This window comes from Thermobia domestica, chromosome 6 (genome assembly GCF_964235325.1).
Source record: "Thermobia domestica chromosome 6, izTheDome1.hap1.1, whole genome shotgun sequence".
Lineage (NCBI taxonomy): Eukaryota > Metazoa > Arthropoda > Insecta > Zygentoma > Lepismatidae > Thermobia > Thermobia domestica.
Window position 1 is genome coordinate 273,900,219 of NC_137459.1, and position 6,000 is coordinate 273,906,218.

Below are 6,000 nucleotides of genomic sequence, written 5' to 3' on the forward strand. Positions count from 1 at the left end.
CAAGACTTACTCATCGCTATAACTCTGTTATAATTGCTCTTACGTATATTAAAGAACTACATATATGAATATTTTTAAAATATGAATTTCACTTATAATTTCATTTCTAATAGAGAGAACAACTACTAATTCTCTTACGTGTGGAGGTGAGAATCCGTAACCCCATTCATTTCGCCACTTGTTGCTGACAGCACTCCTCATCCTGATTTAAAAAAAAAAAAAAAAAAAAAAAAAAAAAAAAATTGTAGAAGTCAAAGGAAAACTTTGATATAGAAGACCTAAGAAGAGGTAGTCGACGGTGATATTACAGACAAAAATCTATATGTGCATTGATAAAATACATACCTTCTTGGAGATAACTTATTGGAAATATCAACTTCCATATGGAAACTGGAAACAGCTTAAAGAAAAAGTTTAAATATAACTTAATTGAATTAAGTACTATCTGAATATGCATGTTCTATTTCGAAGTTAATAGAAATGAGCCTCTACTGGTTCTCCTGTAGTATCCTTTTTTTTCAATCCTTTCTTTCCTTTGTTGTGTAAAACGTCTCTTCCGTAACTCGTGGTTTCTTAGGAGTTTTCTGTTCCCCGTGCCCTTCTTCTTCCTCTGCAGCCTTATGCACGCAAAGTTTGCTGCCACCGACCGTTAGTACCTGCATTCATAATTTACGCGTTTGATTTTTTTTTTTTTTTTTTTTTAATTTTCGTTTGAAGAGACTTCATTTTTGACATTTAAGCTTCCAACTATTCGTTTCGTGCTTTTCTTCTGGCTATACTTCTAAGTTGGATATTTACTTCGGTCACTAGAAATTTGGCCAAGAAGAAAGTTTTTGTGTTCTTTAAGTTACTTTGATATTTCCTGAATCAGAACCTAATATATTTGATATATTCTACATATATTGAGGATTTCAACATACATCTCCTCGTCTTGTGTTGATTGAAAACTGCTTGTGAATTCTGTCTGCAGAAATTGACCAGTATCTTTTTCCTTTCATGCTTTACGTCTAAACCATATTACATATGAATCTGGCTTCCTGTCTCTTCCCCTCAAATGCATTAAAATCTCTCATTATAGTTACACATGTACTCGTCTTCCTGTGAATTATTCTATTTTCTCATAATTTTCTTCTATTTCTTGAGCTGTCTGCCCAGTGTTGGTCTCATGTCTGTATCAGTGCTAGATTTTCTGTTTCTTATTCATTAAGTATTAATACCATAAGTATATCAAAAAATTGATCTTTACTGTCGTCTATTTCAGGCGCTGGTACGGTGTATTCGGGTGTTTGCAGCGGCGGATCTGTTTAAGGGGCACACGGTCACGTGCCCTGCCATCCATGATCTAAATAGAACTGCAAATATTAAATCAGTACTAATACATTAACAGAAGCCTTTTCTTTCTTTCTTTTGTATTGTTGGATTTGTTCCGGCACAGCCGTGTTTGCGAGTGGAGGAGGCTGTGGTTATGCGCTCTCGTAGGATAGACGAAACTTGGCAACACAGCGACGGTTGATTTTTGGTTGCGGACTTACAATCTCTATGCTTTGACAGTAGCCCTATCATCAGAGGGGGCAGGGGATGTTATGGCTATGTCCATTGAAAATGGGCACAGTAATGTTGAGACCTGTCGCATGAGGCGCTGTGCTCTGTCTTATGGGACATACAGCGGTAAGAAGGTCGCGACAAGGAAACTCAGCTCTGTACAGAGGGGAACGGAAGGAGGAAGGACGGTCAAGCCATTTTCAGAATTTGGGGGTGGTAAAGTTTTATGCTTGGCCTTTCCTGGTGTAGTGAATGACATATTAAGGGTTGCCACCATGCTGCAGTTAATTTACAATACATTGCCCTTCTAAAATTTACACACATAAGTTACCAATCGGAATCTGCAATCGTATTTTCAAATAGTGAGCTACACTTTACGTATATAATGTTTCCCACAAAAGTAATTAAGAAACCACACATAATTGAAGGAAATGGACATATAAATTTAGTAGTTAAAACAAATTGTTGTTGAGTACAAATAAATAATTCGTTACCCAAAATATCAATCAGGGGCGTTTTAACACATGGGCCAACATGGGTCATGGCCTGGGACGGCGAGTTTTCTGAGACCATTTTTTAATACCAGCTTTGGAAATTTCAGGTATTTATTTATTATGCATAGTTATGGTGATATGACAGGATTATTGCATTTGTAAATATATATATATATATATATATATATATATATATATATATATATATATATATAGAGAGAGAGAGAGAGAGAGAATAGAATAAAAACATTCTTGCGGAATTCTATGAATAACGAAAGGTTGAACACACTGGCTATGCTATCAATAGAGAAAAACATGGTAAATGCCATTCCGGACTTCAATAACCGTGTGATAGAGGAGTTTTCTACAGCCGAAAATAGAAGACTGGAACTGATATACAAAAAATAAAGGAAGCTTTGCTTTGTTTGGCTTTTAATGTTATCCTAGTATGTAGCAGTAGATTATTTCAGATTATGGTGAGGGGACGGGAGGCAAGACTATCCACCGACATAATTAAAATTTTTAATTTGTATTTTACTATTGTAGATTATTAATTATATATATATATATATATATATATATATATATATATATATATATATATATATATATATATATATATATATATATATATATAATGTATGTATGTATGTATGTATGTATGTATGACGCCCTAGTATGGAGGTATTTTGGATGTGCCCCACCACTTTTAAATTCCACGAGCCGCCACTGGGTGTTTGTTGAAATATACTTCTTCGTAAACTTCACGATTACGGTCACGATTACTACACGATTTTACGTAACATAAAAGCTTGACTCTTGTCGCATAGATTCCTTTGTAAGCATTTATTACATGTTACAGGACAACTTTTTACATGTCTGTTATGCTCATTATACTTTTTATGGCACGTTTCACAATAAAACTTAGAGGCGAAGCAAACAGTCAAAGATGAATAATGTCCTAATGTCCTGCTAAACAAATCAGGTTAATAGGAGTGCACTTTTCATCATTTGATCCCTCGTACATAGTATCTTGTTTGGAAAAGCTACTATAAACGCTACTATAATTTTGTACTCTTTGAGGTGGCTCTGAAATTGACGAATTTCAAACATTTGCTCCATAATCTAAATTTATTCCTGCCTCGGCACATAAATCATCTACTACTTTCCCTACGACACATTTTGTTTGCTACTTTTACTGCTTATGAAGTTTTATATCTATATGCTTGTATTCCTTTAATCCAATGGCAATTACAAGAGTGTACGCTAGACATTTTGAGTCTTTTGTTCTTTACTCGTACAATCCCTTGCTTGCTTCGCTGTGTTTCTTCATTTTATAGTCAAGTCTGCTTTCACCCCAAACGGGGCAGGGATGTCTAACCTTAAAACGGCTACTTTGTCCAATGTGTATACAGGACCTGTCCTGTATTTTCTGTTGATGTGTTTATTGCGGACAGAATGTTCTGGAAGTTAAGGTATATTTTGTGTAGGTAGGATTTTATACTGGAGACAGGCTTAAGCATCTTAGGTAGCTCTGAATCATATTCTTCAAGATCATCCAGATTGAACGCCCATACACGCGAAGAACAGGCAAAGCCCACAACGTGGAATTCAATTGAAAACTTATTATTTTAATGTTTTGCTAGGTTGGTTATTGTTTCGATTATTGTTCCCGAGTTTTCTGTGATCTTTGCTTCATCGAAAATCCTCCTCGTAGAAATTTAATTCTACTAATCTGTTCGAAAACTTTTTGTTAAAGTGTCTTATCAAGTCTTCTAGTTTTGTAATGTCGCATATACGGTACGCTTCCTACATTTCTATATATTCTCTGGTCATTCTGACCCAGAATTTTTCTGTACTTTGTAGTTGTATATACTATTACTGTCTTGTATATCCTGCTGTTTATGTTGGCTGAAACAATTTTGTTGATATTGATATAATATCAACAACATAATATTGATTCTTTGATTCGAGACGTCCTCTGTTCTTCTTCTTAGGATATTTATTAGGTTCCGTGATTTGTCTTTGTGTAGTAGCATGAGAGTGCTACTCACCCATGTTAGGATGTTATATGTAATTTGTAATCATGTAATATTTGTAATTCAGTTCTAATCTGTTCGACTATGTTGTTCAGTAGACTGGGTTTGAGTAATTCCTCATCCTTAGGCTTGTCACTACTGTGGTTCCTATGTTCATCTTTTCTATATTGCAGCGTTGAGATTTTGGTGTCAGGTGGTGAGATGACCTTTTTGATCTGATTGTCAGCGCTCTGGAATGGTCTATGTGGGCATCGGCTACTTCCAGTTCTGTGATTATTAGCTTTGCAGGTGCTCAGTGAGGTTCTTTTTGAGTCCAGAAATCTCTTCATATACCAGGACGCCCCTAACAACGCGCCTGAATGTTGCTTGTTGTGCCTGTTTGTCAGAGTTGTTGATTTTCACATAGTCGTTTGGTTCCATTGTGCATATTTTCCAAAATCTGTTGCTTTGAAGCCGTCTAGAAAATTTATCTTGTCCTTCTTGCTTTCAAAGATTATTTTCACTCCATTATTTCGGTTTAGATGATATGTATTTACTTCTGTGTTGGGAAGTCTTTGCGAAATCGCTCTTTTCAGGCCAGTGATCCTGTCTTTTGTGGGTCTGCGTTAGAAATGGCCACTGAATTTTTTTTTGTTATTTCTATTTGTGACCCTTATTGTCTGTCGATTGTTGAGTTTTCTTCTGAATATGATGTGTAGTTATTTCAGTGGACAGAACTCCGTTTCTCTATGTAGCATGGTTTTCTTTTCCTTTCTGTCTGTTTTCTTCCTGTTAATCTTTTACATCTATCCTTTTCTTGGATTTTGTCTTGGTTATGCAATCTTCGTGAGTGTGGCTTTATGGGCAAATCTTCGTAACAGCAGTTATTCTCAGCCGTTTTTGAGTATTTCTTTGTCTACTAGTAAGTGAGCAGTTGTTTCGATCCCGTAGTGTACGTGATTTGGCGGCATCAGAATAGCTATAGACGGAGTTAGGTGATTTCGTAACGAGAGGGGAGGTTGCTCCCTTTCACAGGAGTGATTTGCGTTTACTTCTCTGACGATAGCTACAAAGGCCTTTGTTTTCCTCTGTTTATTCGTTGGTCTTCTACATGTAACATCTCTTGTCTGTTTTTGCTTAGAAGGCGTTTTCATATTTCCTTGTTTTAATTCCTGTGTGGACCTAAAAATAAAAAGCCCTCAACACTTTGTCGCTCTGCTTCCAGTAATTTACAAGGTGTTTGTTTTCTTGGTGTAAGCAGCCCTTTGGTATAACACCGCAAGGTATCCAGAGCTACGGTGTTGTAGGTGTGTGTGTTCAGTAGTTTCTGGGTGTACCTATTGTGGTCTCGTTGGGAAAAGTTCAGCCTACTTGTTCTCCGACTGTCGGTAAGGCCTGCACATGTTAAGCTCGGTCATTCAAGAGGGGTTGAGTTAAACTTCTCCGTTCGGTTTGTTTAACGTCAATACTGTCGGAGAGGGAAATCTTTCTTGTAAGGTGGCTCTAATAAGAGCCGTATGATACTACTCTTATAACAGCGGGACGATTCCTTAGCCTTGTCTCAGTAAATCATGACAGTCCATTTTCTTTGTGATTTAAGAGTCTTACGCGGACAAGAGTCACTTATATCGCTGCTGCTTCCTTCCATAGATTTGCACTGCTCCTGTACGCTGCAGCAGATAATTATTTCGCTGTCGCGTGGTTTGCAGCTTCCCTCTCTCGGTTGGCGGAGCACTTGTATTATGATGAGACTGGAGATGTGGGCATGTATATATGGTAACTATTTAGGGTCGGAGCTATGAATGACGAGTCTGTTACGGCTATGAGAAATTACTTCGCTGAATGTCTTTTTCTCTTTGTTCATGAAAAGGGCCGACTAGATAGGACTGAGTTGAAACCAATTGTCTCTATTGGAAATGTTCTTTCACGTGAGACAGATATAGCTT